This window comes from Myodes glareolus, chromosome 2, assembly GCF_982192425.1.
Source record: "Myodes glareolus chromosome 2, mMyoGla1.1, whole genome shotgun sequence".
Lineage (NCBI taxonomy): Eukaryota > Metazoa > Chordata > Mammalia > Rodentia > Cricetidae > Myodes > Myodes glareolus.
Window position 1 is genome coordinate 43,689,294 of NC_142027.1, and position 16,767 is coordinate 43,706,060.

Below are 16,767 nucleotides of genomic sequence, written 5' to 3' on the forward strand. Positions count from 1 at the left end.
TGGGTCTAAGCTAGCTGGGGCTGGGTGGCTGGGAACTAACAAGTGGGTGCTCCTTGTAACACTAGAGTTCCCATAAGTTTGTGTGTGGAAGTCAGAGAACAACTTTTGACAGCAGGTTCTCCCTTTCTACCATATAGGTTCTGGGAATTGAACTTAAGTTGTCAGTCTTGGTGGCAAGTGTCTTTACCCCCTGAGCTATCTTGCCACCTTTCCCCACTTTATTGAGGGACAAGGTCTATCCCAGATGTAGAATTAATCAGCTATGCTAGATTCCTGTCTGATGAGCCTCAGGCATCTGCTTGTCTGTACTTCCCAGTTCTGGGATTACAATGCATTATGTAGAGGTTAAGGGTTTTTTTTTTTTTTTTTGTGGGCTTTGGGAATTGAACTCAGGTCCTTGTATTTGTGAAGAAAGCACTTTTCTAAGACAGTTGTCTTCCCAGCCCTTATGTCTTGTTTGATATGAGCTTTTACATAAAATGATTTTTTCATACCACTTTTTTCACTGCTCTTTTTAGGGAAACTGGATGATGCTGGAGAGCTCACTCAGCAGCTAGCTCGAGAGCTCCCTCAACAGTTAATAACATTTGCTATTGTTGCAGAGGACCCAGCATGAATATAAGGTGGCTCATGATCTCCTGTAACTCCAGTTCCTGGGAATCCGATGTCCTCTTCTGGCCACTGTGGGCAGCTGCATGCAGACAATGCACGTTCATACATACATACATACATAAATATATACATAGAAAAATTACATCTTTACAAGTAACAAAATTTTATCTTTAGGTTGCTTCTTAAATATTTATTGTTTCACTATATTAAAAGAATTATATTGGAGTTAAATTTGACGTATCAATTTTAGGGGTGGAGCCCTCCATTTTACTATGCTAATTCAGAGAAACAATAAAAAAACTAGTCTTGAAATGTTCCATTTAATATTTTAACCAATAACTCTGTGGTCTCATTGCAGAGGGACGCTCTTATTGATGAAGATACAATTTCACTTAAATATAAGTCTGTTTAGTTAAAGTTTTTATAGATACAACCATTTCTTCACTTAATTTTATCCAGTCTGTTTATAAGTTGTTTGAAAGATTTATTCTCCTATTTTTATTTGTGTGCATGTGTGTATGTGTGCATGTGTGTGTGCGTGCATGTGCGTGCGTGTGTGTGTGTGTGTGTGTGTGTGTGTGTGTGTGTGTACATGGACAGAAGAGTGTCCTGGATTTCTTAGAACTAGAGTCATAGGTAGTTGTGAGTTACCTGACATAAGCTGGAAACCAAACTTGAGTTCTTCAGAAGAACAGGATATAAGGCATCTCTTCAGCCTGGATATTGTAAATTTAAAATAAAATCCCATTTCCCTTTTGCACAATCTGTTTGCTGCCCTAGCAGGCATTCTTGTGAGTAATAGGAATTCCACAACCATACTCACATGCTCACATGAAAAGCATCACAGAAAACGTTTAGTGGGTCAGCAACTGATGGGGTCACAGGAATTAAAAGGATCACATTAAAAATCTAGAAGTTTTTTTGTTATGCTTTTTTGAGATAAAGTTTTTTTCTGTAGCTTTAGAGCCTGTCCTGGAACTCGCCCTGTAGACCAGGCCGGCCTCAAACTCACTCCCAAGTGCTGGGATTAAAGATGTGCACCACCACTGACCAATTAAAATTGAGGAGGCATTCTTAGTGTTTTGGATAGGAAATGTGCTTTGAGAGCACACTCGAATCCATGTGTTGTGTAAGAGAAATATTAAGGAAAGCAACTCTAAAGCCCTTGTCTTTCCCAAGCATGAAGAACACAATTTTAGCATCTGCACTCATAACTAGAGAGATTAGTGCTTTGAAAGTGAAACCTAGTTTATTAAGATAATAATTTACAATTAAACATTTTATTTACATCAGCATTTACAGGCTATTTTATAAAATTAACATTAAGATAAAAAATTTAAATGTAGACTGTGTACAGATTCTTCTAAACCCTTTCTACATATTTATACACTTTAGAAAAGCTAGCTATATAAAATTGGGAATTATAACTATATTAAAATATTCATATTCAATATCCCCAAGTTACTGATCCTAGTAACCATCTTAGCATATCAAAATCCACAGATTATCAATTGCCTTAAATAAAATTGTATGGTATTTGTTCATGACCTTCTCTATATTACTTATACTTTTTAATACAATGCAAATGATATACAAACCACTTTTGGATTGTTTAGGGAATAGCAAAAGTTTATACATTTTCAACATAGGCGTGATGTTTTCTATCCTCTGTTTGAGTCCATATGAATCTACCAGGCTGAATATCTAGAATATAAAGCCTGTTTAAGGCTTTGTATCCTGGTCCTAGGAAAACAGTCTGTGTTCAAAAGGTCAGTGATACCAGTGGCTTTCTCACCTACATCCCAAGCAAAGTGTTTGGAAATGCCAGCCAGATTGTATCTCATTCTTCAAATGTAATTCTTCACATATACCTGACAATAACATTTAAAAATGTTGTGCAAGCCTTATTATTAGTAGGAACAATCTCAAGGAGATAAGAATCATTCCACGTATTATCTCATAATCCAACAGGGTAGGAGTAATTGACTTGTACTGTGAAGTCATACCCATTGTTATATATGACACAGTGTCACAGTCATGTGCAGACTGAGCATCTCTCCTAGAGTGACTGTGATGTTCAAGACCGTGTGTTCCTTTTCTCTGTGAATGAAACCATTACCATACAGTAAATACAATTATTGAAATTATTATGATGATGTGGAAGTCATTATAGGGCCTGGGTTTTGTTGTCTTATTGCTGGGAGAATCATGGAGCCTATTCAGCTTCTGGTACATGTCTACCCTCTTCTCACCATTTCCTTTCAAAGATCTGAGAACAGAAAGGAAAGGAAGGAGGATGAGTATCTGAGCATGGAGGTGAGGCTCAACAAAAACACACAGAGAGGAAGAAACTCCACGAAGGAAGAACACACTGAGAAGAATGAATGGCTCCCCTGGTTGAGCAAGAGCAGGAATAGTACCATGTTCTACATCAAGATGATGGGTGCCACCAGTTGTTTTATGCCCCAGTTCCTTACAGCAGGAAGGCAGGATGGTAACTGTAAAAGGGCATCTGCAGATGCTAAGTGACTGGAGTAGGTGGTTGGAATGACTGGATCTCAGGATGGCTAGTGTCACATTCTAACTGCTTCTGGCATCATACTTGAGAGTGTAACCTACTTTATTGCTTTTCTATGGGGATAAAAAGACAAAAGGGATTTAAATAGACTTTCTGAAATGTTAAAACAATTTTAGGAAGCTGCCTTCACATCTTCAGCAAATGTTTTCCTGCATCAACTCTGCAAATCTGTCTATCATTTGATGTTTTGATGTGCGCTACTTTCCTTTTTGAAGTAATTATTTAAATATGTTTCATAGCTATATTTAATAAGAACTGGTAATTAGCATGCTACGTGTTATCCTGAATGTCTTAGGCAAGACTAAAATAATCCTTCTTACACAGAAGTGAGCCTTGCGATAGTCAGGGTTCTCCTGAAAGAATCAAAAGGACATGTAAACACATGAGAGGGGACTTACTAAGGAAACTGCTATGCATGATCACAAACCTAGAAACCCATGTCATCTGCAGCTGGAGAACCAGGGAAGTCAGTATTGTGGCTCAGGCCAAGTCCAAAGTCTTTGGCACCAGGGGAATTGCTGGTGTTAATTTTATTCCAAATCTGAAGACATGAGAATCTGAAGGCAGGGGGCCTAGTACAAGACTGAAGTCCAAAGGCTGGAAGATCAGAATATTCCAGCCCCAGAGGGTATCATGAGGCTTCCCCTTTCCCTTTGCCTGCTTATGTTATCTGAAGCGCAGATAATTGCATTGTGCCTTCCAACAAGCTCATGCCAGACCCGTATGTCTCAATTTAGTCACCCAACTCTGTTGTAGGTTCAGTTTATCTGAAACTCATCTTGTAAAGGGGAACTTACTATTTGTTGCCCTGTCTGCCCTTTATCCTCCTGCCCAATGATTTTGCAGTAAAAGGTGCCTGTCTCAGTGGATGGTAGCAACACTTACCCATTGCTAACATACATACCTGCTTGGTTTGAAACCACTTGAATTTCTCTCATTCTCTGTCCAGTTAATCATTAGTGTCACTTTTACTTACTCAGTCTAATCTCATTCTGTTTCTGACGAAAGGAACAATAAAAAGTCAGGTATGGTGGCTCACACTTGAAATCTTAGCTCATGGGAGACTGAGGCAGGAGCATTGCCAAATGTTTGAGGTCAATCTGGGACACATAGTGAGTTCCGGGTCAGCCTAGATTACATAACAAAAAAGAAACAATAATGTTTTAGACTCATTTTCTGAAATCAATTATATTATTAAAGTACTCTACATTTTCCTCTTTTAACATGTGGCTACTATAAGATGAATCTTAACACATATCTTACACAGTATTTCTACTAGATAACACTCAGCTATCTTCTAATTGACTTTCAAGACTCTTTTTATATCACCTAAATATTATTTTGTATGTTTTATTAAACATAAATATATTGCAATTTAATTATCCTAGGTGTTACTTTGATAAAAATGGTGTTATGCCACCATTTCCTTTAAATGAAAACATTCCTTCCAGGAGAGAAAAAGAAGGTGTCTCAGACTTAGATGTATGAAAAATTATCAAGTCCCAAGAAATGAGTGAAACTTACAAGGCTCAGGAAGTTCCTGAAAGTTACAACATTAACAAGGTCTCTTTAAGATTATGCATATATATAAAAATTGGGAGAATGAGGGAGGGAGGGAGGAAGAGAGCGAGAGAAGCTGGCCAGCTACTACAAGCCATGCAGAGAGCTCTAGGGACATAGCATCTGTTTGTCAACACCTGTGTCGGGGTGGGCTTTGTCAGCTGCCTTCGAGTCATTCATCCACCTATAAGTAACTCATCACACATGCTTCAGTTAATATAAAAAAAATCACTCCCAAAATAAAACAAGGACCTTCTTTTCCTATTCTTGGGTCCTGGGCCTTGCTTATCCACTGAACACATATTTATAAGTACTTCCATTGTGAAAAACACACAGTGGTGGACCAATAAACTCACTGGCTTGCTGTGGGATAATACTCTTGTACCCTGTAAAGATTTGTCATTCATATTGGTTTAATAAAATGCTGATTGGTCAGTAGCCAGGCAGGAAGTTTAGGTGGGGCAACCAGACTAGGAGAATTCTGTAAAAAGGAAAGGAGAGAGGCAGTCTCTAGTAGATGCAGAGGAAGGAAGATGAGAATGCCTTACTGAGAAAAAGTACCAAGCCACGTGGCTAAACATAGATAAGAATTATGGGTTATTTTAAGTTGTAAGAACTAGTTAGAAATAAGCCTGAGCTAACACGCCAAACAGTTTGTAATTCACATAAGCCTCTGAGTATTTCTTTGGGACTAAATGACTGTGGGACTGGGTAGGACAGAAACTTCTGTCTACACTGGTTCGGTAAGTTAGACATAGGTGGAAATTTTTCTTGGAATATTTTTGTGTGTAGTGTATGTATTTTTGTATGCACATGTGGTTTCCAGTGCACATATCCATTTATGAATGTGTGGAAGTCAGAGAGGACACTGTGTCTTATATCACTCTTCACCCTCCTCCCTTGGTACAGGGTCCTCACTGAACCCACGGCTCACTATTTGGGGTTAGGCTGACTGGCCAGCAAGGACTGGAATCTTCCTGTCTGAACCCCAACTCTGGGGTTACAGGATTGGGCAGCAATACATTGTTTTTTATTTTGTTTTGTTTTCCCCCCTAGAGATAAGAATCTCAGGTCTTCATTGCCAGTGCAGTAAGCAGTCTAACTCATGGAGTCCTCTATCTAGTCCCAGGCCTCATTTCTTTATCTTGTCTTCAGTGTCCTCTATAAATAAACTTTTCCCCCACATCTCCATAATGGTATTTCAATATATATATATCATTAGTATAAAGAGCCAGAGTCCAGGAACTTGTTCTATTTCTGTCTATTTTGGGCAAGCTGTTATCATATATTACTCTTAGAATGAGAAATTGCGATGTAGGAAGTCCTTCTATATATGTGTTGCTTTTATTAATGAATTAAATGAATGATTAATGAATAAAGAAACTTCTTTGGTCCATAGGGTAGAATAGAGCTAGGTGGGAAAACTAAACTGAATGCTGGGAGAAAGTAGGTAGAGTCAGTGAGACCCCATGTAGCCGCCATAGGAGACAGATGTGCTGGGCCCTTGCCAGTAAGCCACAACCACATGTCAATACACAGATTAATAGAAATGGGTTAATTTAAGATATAAGAGCTAGCTAGCAATATGCTTGAGTGATTGGCCAAGTAGTGATTTAATTAATATAGTTTCTGAGTGATTATTTCAGGTCTGGGGAATAAATAGTCTCCACCAACAAAATTGTAGTGGTATATTATTTATATTTTGATAAATAAATCTTGCCTGAAGACCAGAGGCAAAGTTAAAGTCATTAGAGGTCAGGCAATGTTTACACCTTTAATTCCAAGATTTGGGAGACAGAATCAAATGGATCTCTGTGAATTCAAGGCCACCCTGGGCTACACAAGATCAGTGCTGAAAGAAATCCAGGTGGTGGTGGTTCACACTTTTATTCCCAGTACAAGGGAGTCCTGACTTTAATTCTAGCACTAGAGGGAATATAAAATGGGAGAGAGAGGCTTAGTCTGCATAGTCACCCAACCTTAGTAGAGGTAAGACTTCTCTATCAGCTTGCCTGCTTTGCTTTTCTAGTTTTTGTGTTGAGCTCTAATACCTATCTACTGGTTTTCAATATTTATGCTACAAAGAAGTTTTAATTATTTTTGGTTATGAGCCTAGCCTTTAAGGGCTGAGCCATCTTTCTAGTCTGAGAAATTCTACTTATAGTTAACATTTCCTCTATAAGATGAAAACTTTTGTTACTCGCAAAAAAGTAATTTATATGCTTCTAAGAAATGCAGAAGCATGCAAAATACAAAATGACAATATTTTAATTTTTTTCTTTTATGTTTTTACGTACCAATCCTAGTCTCACCCTTCTCCCCACCAGGAATACAGCTCAGCACTGGAGTCAAAGCACTCCAGTGACTGAACTCTAGAGGGAAGACTTGAGTTAAATGTTGGCCGGATGCTGGGTGGGCCTAAATCTCTGAGTTTCACTACAGGAAAAATTGCCACCATTCTTTCAAATGGAAAGAACAGTGCTGTTAACATTTCCTGTGAAAACGCTGATATGTTTTTTAAGCAAAGTAAATATTCAGTAGTTTTTATGGCCTCTTAGTGTATTTAAAGGGACTTGGGAAGGAAGGTGGCAAGCTGACTTTCATACACCAAAAGACAGAGAAAGCTGAAAATACAGTACAGGTGATGGATGTTTGGTATGATGGAAATTTTAAACTGGCAAAGCAAATGACTGAAATTCTTGCCTTCTACCTTGAGTTTCTTCTATTAGTTATTTGAGGATTTCATAACCCATTCGTTAATCATATTCAACCCTTTCCTGGACTCCTCTCAGATTCATTCTAGCCCCATTTCCTACCATCCAACTTGGTGTCCTGGTTAGAGAGTTTTCAAACCCATCCAGTCCAGTCAGCGCTGCTTACGTGCTGTTGGGTGTGTAGCTCTCCACTGGAGCACGCTAGACCGACTAGGGGCCACGCAGATAAGGAAAGCTAATCCCCTCTTTCCGGCCGCTATCAGTTCCCAATGTCTCCTCAGCTAGAGAGGGGCCTTATGCTCACCTTTGCCCACTCTGTGCTGGGGTTTTCTCCGGCTTGAGCTTGGGGAAGCCTGGTGCAGGCTGTTGCAAGTTCTGTGAGTTCACTTGTGCAGCGGCCCTATTGTTCCAGGAAAAGAGTTTTCTTTTAAGTCATCCGGCAGCGGTGTCACTACATTCTTTCCTCTTCCTCTTCTGCAATGGTCCCTGAGGCTCGGGACGGGTGTGTGTGGTGTGGGTGGTCCATTTAGGGCAGAACGCGCTGAAGTCACTTATTCTCTGCACTAGACCAGTTATGGGTGTTAATTACCGTCCACTGCAGAAGAAGTTTTGCAAACACCACATACTTAAAATATACACCACATATAAGGTGATGGCTGGTACAGAAAAAACTCAGTGTTACCCTTTAGCTTCTGCATAAATGTGTATGTCCTTGTATACAAGTGTACACACATCTGCATCTGACCATTTCATGTTCATACAATAACATGCACATATTCACATACCCAAGCATATATTTTGGACAAAATCATACACACACACACACACACACACACACACACACACAGTAAACTGTTTATACTCACCCTCTAATATCTTCTCTTATTTCCCCTCCTATTCCTTTTGACTCCTTTTTTTTCCTTCCCAACTAGTTCTCCTTCTACTTTATTGGCTTTTGTTCTTATCCACTGTGTTCAATTAAAATAGTTGGTATGAACATGGGTAGGGAGTTCTTACTGGATCACAGGCAGATTACCAGTGGTTACAACACTTAAGAAAAATGACACTCCCTTCTCCGGAAACTATTATGTGCCAGTAACTCCTTAGCTAGTGGTGGAACCTCATAAACACACTTCCTCATCCATGATGGAATGCCAAAGGTCTCAATCTTGTGCAGATCTGTGTAGGTTTCTGTAGCAGCTGTGTATTCATGATTGCAATGACCATGAGACATCAGGATGTGTTCCCAAACAGTCATCCCCTTCCTCCAGCTCTTACAGTTTTCCAGCCCTCTCGTACGTGATTTTCTGCAGGCATTTTTAGGGGTAATATAGATGTCTTATCTGGGAAGACCGCCAGTCACTTATTCTTAGGACTTTAATCAGCTAAGAATCTCTTCATTAACCTCTACCTTTACAGAAAGAAGCTTCTCTGTTTCAAGCTGAGAACACAGGGCATGAACGTGGATAGTGGGAAGGCAGCTTGGCAACAGGCCTATTTAGCAACACATCAGTAGTAGATTCCCGCTTAGAGTCTGTGAGCTCCTCAGTCATAGGCATGTGACCAGTCATGCAGTAGCAGGCATGTATTCCCTACAGTGGAGCATGCATCAAATCCAATCAGAAGGCGGCTGGTTACCACCCGAACAGTCATGCCATGACTGCACCACCGGGCACAACTTGACTGGTACATCAGTATTGTGTTATGCAGGTCCCATAGCTGGTTGATATCCATCCTGACTGGTTTTGTGTCACAAGCTGTAGAGTCATCAGAGAGGAAGGAGCTTCAGTTAAGAAAATGCCTCTGTGAGATCCAGTTGTAGGGCATTTTATCATTTAGTGATCAATGGGGAAGGGACCAGCCAATGGTGGGTGGTACCATCCCTGGGCAGGTGGTGCTGGGTTCTATAAGAAAGTGGGCTGAATAGGCAAGGAAGAGCAAGCCAGTAAGCTGCTTCCCCTCTATGGCCTCTGCATCAGTTCTTGCCTGCAGAATCCTGCTCTGTTTGAGTTCCTCTCCTGACTTCCTTTAGTGATGAACAGCAATGCTGTAGCATAAGTCAAACAAATCCCTTCCTCCTCAACTTGCTTTTTGGTCATGGCATTTTGTCGCAACAATAGAAACCCCAACTAAGACAATATCTTCCTCAATGGCCCACTCAGCACCTAAGGCAACATGAGTGCTACTCAGATGGGAGAACACTCACAGCCCAGTTCCAGACAGATTTCTCTGTATCCCCTAAGCAACGTTTGTGATGTCTTCAGTAATAGGAACAAAGTATCAGAAACAAGGAAGTCTCACACACAAAAGTGGTGCAGGAGAATTGTCTGTATTCTGTCAATCATATTTTAAATAAATGCTTATTGACCAGGCAGGAAGTATAGGTGGGAAAACCAGAGAGGAAGTAGAGGTGAAGCAAAGAGAATGGGAGTATTCTGGGAAGCCGGAAGATCCCTCTGCAGTTCTGCACAGACCACTGGAGAGGCAAGATGTAAGCTGCCCCACTGAGATAGGTACTGAGCCATGTGGCTAACATAGATAGAAATAATGGGCTAACATAGGTTATAAGAGCTAATAAGTAGCCTGAGCTAATGGGCCAATCAGTTTATAATCTTATGGAGTCCTCTGTGTGATTTTCTTTGGGGCTTGCTGATTGTGGGGTACCGGGCAGGACAGATACCCGAACAAGCAAGCCTCCATGTTACACAAAAGACCTTCAGTACCTGTAGAGGAGCCCCTTGTTGATTCTTCACCATACTGATCATCATGAGTATTTGAGGAAACTACTAGAAACAGATTTGGGACCTGCTATGACTTGAATATGGGGCTGGAGAGATGGCTCAGTGGTTAAGAGCACTACCTGCTCTTCCAAAGGTCCTGAGTTCAATTCCCAGCCCACAGCCACTGTGTGTGATGAGATTGATACTCTCTTGAGAAAGAGACTTGGCCAGTTCTCATCATCTTAGACCATGAAACCCAATATGGACAAGTTCAACAGACCCGCTGCCATATACGGGCTGCCCATGCATGTGAAATGATTTGAATATGTCCCCTAAAGTTCCTGTGTTCAAACTTAATCACCAGCTTCATATGCTGGAGATAGGAACTCCAGGGAGTAATTAGAATTAAGGAGGTCATGAGAAAAGGGCCTCAAAGATGGCATTTGTTGCTTTATCAGAAGAGTAAGGGATTTGAGCTGTCTCTCTACCATGCCTTCTGCTACATAATGATGCAGCAAAGCCTCCTTCACATTGGACAGATGCTGGTGCCTTCTCAGAGTTCTCAGGCTTCCCAGCCTCCAAACTGTAAAAAGTTTCCATCTTCATAAATTACCCATGTCTAAGTCACTTTATTGCAACATAAAGTGAACTAGAAAAGGGGAGAGAGGAACAGAGTGCAGCTCTCAAACAGGGATGCAAAGTTTTCTCTTCCTTGAAAACTTGGAAAAGTCATACTGCATGTGACACACAAATATTAGCAACTTGTACAAATATTAGACACAAATATCTAGGCTCTGTAATCCAGAATAATTAATACCAGATTGTGCACTGTTTAAAATGTTCCCATTAATTCACAAAAATCACATATTTGCTTTTTTATTTTCCTCCATGCATTTATCTAATTTTGTTTACATGTTTTTCTCATTATCGGGCAATCTTTTCCTCTTTTCATTTTTTCTTTTTATTTGTTCATTTTTACTTTTGTACAATTTTGTAACGGGTTACTAAAGTCACTTAACATCATTTTCTAATAGTACTCAAAACAATTTGTCAGAGACTGGGTGTGGTGGTAAACACTTGTAATCTAAGTCCTTGGGAGGTTGATGCAGTAGAATCAGAAGTTGGATGACAGTTGGAGCTACATAGTAAAACTTTCTTTCAAAGACAAAAGTATTTTATATGTATATATACATGTATTTACATATACCCATACACTTGTAGTAATAAAGCAAACCCAGTATCCAATCAGAAAAAAAAATCCACAATGTCCAGCTTATGAAAATACTAAAGTAGTAATATTTAGTGTAACATGATGGGGCCTGTTTGCTTGCGTTTTTGTCCTGTCCGGCCCCCCAGCTGTTTAGTCCTAGAGTAAAAATCACATTGAAATCTCTGTAAGTTATAATGTTGATTGGCTTATTAGGTCAGGCTACTTATTAGCTAATTCTCACATCTTAATTAACCCATTTTTTTGATCTATTTTAGCCATGTGGCTCAGTACCTTTTTCAGCTGGGGCAGATCACATCTTGCTGCTTTGATGGCCTGGGCAGGAGTGGGAGGAATCAGCTTCCTCCTCCCCAGAATTCTCCTGTTCTCCTTGTATCATTTTCACTTCCTGTCTGGTTTTCCCTCCTACATCTCCTGCCTGGCCAATCAGCATTTATTTAAAACATGATTGACAAAATACAGACAATTCTCCCGCACCAATTTAGTATACTGCTAAATACACACAGGGTTAAACCAACTCCTAGTGACTTCTATCATAGACCAATGTTCCTCTCAACTCCCGTCTGAGTAGCTTCTGTGTCCAGCAGATGGTGACTGATGCAGACACTCAAAATTGATCATGGTGCAGATAATAAGAGACCACAGAACGCTCAACCCTAAAGTGAACATATATACCTCCTCCCCACTACTTCCATGCTTCAGGGACCATTTCAGAAAGAGTGTAAGGCTGGAAGGCAGTGGATGACTACAAGTCAACAATGTCTTTTGGACAGACCAGGGAAGTTGCACACATGAACTCACAGTGGTTGTGACACCCTGCACAAGGCTGCATAAGACTAAACCAGACAGCATGGAGGGAGGAGTTGGGCACCCAATACCAACCCTAACCACAGAGCTATTTGGCAGTTGTTAGATGCTGGGAGAAGAAAAGATAATTTTCTCTAAGAGTGTAGTCCCCAGTGTGCAATCATGCTCCAGTGTAAGACTACACATCCAAGAATATCTGGGCACCACAGTTGGTCTTGAGTGGTATAAAAAGAAAAGAAAGAAGACGTAAGTAAAGAGTGAGGGCCTGGGAGGAATGAAAATGATCAAAGTACATTGCAAAGAACAAATAAAAACAGTAAAGAGAAGTGTGTTAGCTCCAGCTGTACTGGAGAACTATTTCCACATGCATTTTTAAATAATATAATATTTTGTACATAATAAGCCAGAGATCACCAAACCATCATCTGTGTTGATACTTCTTTGGCTTCTTAGATGGTCATGCTTTGATACCCATTACTAATTAAGCAAATTTTTTAATGTTCAGTTCCTCCATATTATAAGAAGCTGAGCCAAGCTACAATAGTATCCAGTGACATGATATGTCCCAATGGAATTTAGAATAAGGAACAGTGAAGGTGGATAGATGAGGTGCTACTTTCCGAGACTAATGAATGACTCAGAATAAAAAAGGCCTTAGAGGGTGGTAAGATCTCAAACAGGTTTGAGAACTGGATAAACCAAGGTGCAGAGCCCAAAGTGTTTGAGTAATCATGAGATACGTGCTAAGAGTGAAGAGAGCCACGTTCACCACCCGCAGAGGCTGAAGGTGAGGTCAGAGGCTATGCAGGTTCTGCCTATTTTAGGCACTTGTTTTCAGAGTGAGTTTCCATCAGATTGGCTGATACTAAGTGTCCAGAGGTTCTTTTCCATTCTGCCTATGCAAGTGCATAGGTTTTCTTCATGCAATTTATCAAGCACTTGGCTATGGAAAAAAGATTAGTTTCTTTAAAAAAATTTTACCCATATCAATTTGTGTTAAAGATCTTATGTAAAATCATTGCAGGATATCAGTATCATTATTTAATTTAATATGTACTTTCTTTGGGAGATTTTGGCTTCCAGGATCAGAGCAGTTTACAGTATTTCATGACAACAAGCACCAAAACCCACATAGCAGACAAAATAAATGAATTCATTCACTTCTCTGGCGTCATCACAAATGGAGAGGGTTCAGTTCTGTTTTTTCCAATGAGAAAGATACAGAGGAGGTTGAGAAAGACAGGTGAGTCGTCATTTGATGGCTGCCCGGACAGGAAGTGCCAGTTTTCTTTAAGGGTGTGATCCCTAGTAGATTAAACAGACTCTGGGGCAGGATCTACACTTGGGAGAATCTGGGCAACAGGAATTGGACTTAAGCTACTAAAAAGAAGAACATAAAGCTGAGTGGGTAGTGAGGTCTTGAGGTAGTTGGGAGGGTAAGGATATGGTCAAAATATGTTGTAAAGAATTCTGAAATAAAATATTATTTCACAAGTAAACAAATAAAATGCAGGTGAAAAATTGACACTTTTGTCTCAAGAGCTCAGGGTTGCCTCTGTAGTTCTGGCTATTTCTTGGTCCGTTAGCTTACCAGGAAGACTTAGGCAAGGGCAAGATGATGGTGTTGGGAGAGAAATCCGCTGAAGTGGAGGTTTTACTTTATATTTATATTGAATGTTGGTTTTACTTTATATTTATATTGACCTTATATTTGTAGCTGTTTGTGTGGCACGTGGTGGCAATGTGTAAAAGGGAGGTGTGAGGAGATTGTGAAACTGCTTCTGTGATATGATAAATGTTCTTTTTATTGACTTTCATACAAGATAAGATTTTCCTTCTAGAAGAGCGTTAGCTCGGCCACACGAAACCGTGGCAGCCCAGTCAAGAGCATCCACCGCTGTCTCAGCCGCAGATGTAACTTTCAACTCTCTGTGATCTCCCGTTTCCTATATTCCCATGTCGTGCCCTAATATCTTTCAGGGACCTTCTATCAGCAAACCCCAAGGGTCCTTATTGGCACAGAAATCTCACATGACTCTGAAGAGACTTTAATGGAGTATTTTAGCTCTTTGTTTTAGTGGATCTTACATTTGACACAAAAACAGAACCTATGTAATACTGTAAGCATTCTCCAGCTCTCCAAAAGTTAAGAGAGCCCCCTTTTTTCAGTATTGCCTTTTAAGAAATTGTTTTTGAAAAGTGAATCATGGAATGAGATCAACAGAGGGAATATTTTGAGTTACCATAATCCTGGCAGGAATTTAATTTAGTTAATTTTTTTTGTTTTGTTCAGTTTCTTTTTTTGGATGGAATATCCCTAATGAGTTTTTAGCAAATCCACATGCTTGAAGCATGCTGCCTTTCCTTCTCTAAGATACTATCAGAGCCTCTCCTGAGCTAGCAAATGGCATTTATCAATATTCTCTTCCACACTATCCTCAAACTGAAGACTTTTTATACTCCCCCTCCCCCATGGTTCAAGGAACATCTGAGGATAATACGTTGGCATACCTTATTATTGCAGTGTATACTATTTTGGAAGTAACTTATGGACGCCAATTCTGTGGACGTCAGACAGAAATGAAGATGAGATGAACAAGTGTGCCATTGTCCTGGTGATCTATGATGAGCCTATGGACCTTATTACTGAGCTTGAGCTCTACATGAACAGAGTGGGCCAGGTCTTCACAACACGCATCAGCAAGGTTCTTTGAAAAGAAGGCATTTCCTGCCTCCTTACCTCCCTCCCTGAGCATCTCACCCAGGCATCATAATGCTGGTGCCCATAGGAAGCATATCTTTCGTGTCATCGTTTTTATGTCATCTGGTTTAAAGGAGCATCTTTTTGCCCTCTCCTTTTAACCCACACACCACCATTAACCACACCTTAAAAATAGATGTGGTAGGCCGGGAGGTGGTGGCACATGCATTTAATCCCAGCACTCAGGATTAAGGCAGAGGCAGGTGGATCTCTGTGAGTTCGAGGCTAGCCTGGTCTACAAGAACTAGTTCCAGGACAGGCTTCAAAGCTACAGATAAACCCTGTCTCAAACAACAACAACAACAACAACAACAACAGAGTAGACGTGATAGATGAGATACTTGATTGAAAAGTTAAGGGGATATTGGCTGAGGTGCTGGGGGCAGTATTGCGCTAAGGTCCACTGGTTAGTTCCACTGAGTCCCTGAATAATAAAAAGGGAGAGGTTACTAAAGAAGAAAGGGGTCAAAGAGATGGTTTTATGGATAAAGGCTCTTGCTGGCAAACCTGACGACCCAAGTTTGATTCCTAGGACCCACAGGTAGAAGGAGAGAACTGACTGCTGCAAGTTACCCTCTGGTTCTAACGTATTTTATTGCTTGGCAGAGGACTTTGGGAGGTCATTTTTCCTCCTCTAGAATGCCTTCATACTGATCTAGATCTTCAAGTTTAAGGAATGATTAAAGTCTTGATAATGTGTGTTACAGATGTCCTTTGAAAAGAAGACATTCCTTGTTTCCCTCTCCCTCCCTCCATCTCCCCTTCCAGCCCCATCTCTTCCCCTAACTGCCTCTCCCCCTCTCCCTTCTATTCTTCCTTCCTTTCTCTTCTTTCTTTCATTTATTTTGGTGTTTGAAACTGGGTCTCTCTAAGTAGCCTAGACTGGCTTTGAATTCACTATGTAGTCCAATCTGACACTGAACTTATACTAGTGACCCTGCCACATGCACACTTGTGCACACACACACACACACACACACACACACACACACACACACACACCTTCTTGAGTACTGAGATTATAGACATATAAAACCATGATAGGCTATTTTCTAAAGAACTTCCTTTTTCCCAGTGCTGGAGTTTGAACTAAAGGTGTTGGATATATGTATACTATATGTATGCTCTTCTACTGAGCTACATCATAGTCTTGAAACGAAATCATTTTCTAATATCCTTGGTCTGTTTCAGCTTTTGGTAATATGATAGTGCACCGTTACATTTCATGCATGTACTACATATTCACTCCATTAAGGTTTCTCTGCTTGTTTGCTTTTGTTTTGCTTTGTTTCGTTGAGACGAGTCTCACAGGTAGCCCAGGCTGGGGAGGCAATCATTATACAGACAAGACTGGCCTCAACTGAACTCACCAAGATTCTCCTGCCTCCACCCTCCACCCCCAGAGTGCTAGGGTTAAAGGCCTGTGCCACAAGGCCTCCCTCCAATAGGACTTATTTCTGAAGGAAGGACAAACAGGTAGTCTCATTGGCTGTGCGGCCCAAATACTGAAACCAGCACCTGCAACTGTGACTATTCCTTCCTAAATTGAATCCTCACAGGGACATCCAGACGAGGGAGGGATTCTTCAGTGCTCTCCGCTCTGCTGATGGTGCTGGAGTGGATGTGGATGCTTGAGTAGCAGGTTGCTTCTCAGCTGGGAGAAGCAAGATTGTGGGTGGAACAACTCCCCATGGGAATCTTACACTCTGCACAGCAGAACTGACGGCTTGAACAAAATCACAGTAATGACAGATCAGGTGTTAGGGTTAGCGAGAACGAAAATAAAT

The 16,767-nt window shown here is 40.6% G+C and overlaps 1 protein-coding gene across 1 annotated transcript in view; it reads left to right on the forward strand.

Moving 5' to 3' along the window:
- LOC125392800 (transmembrane protein 45A-like) overlaps positions 1 to 16,767 on the forward strand; it is a 59,801-nt gene that overhangs the window by 3,914 nt on the left and 39,120 nt on the right. The window lies entirely within an intron of this gene.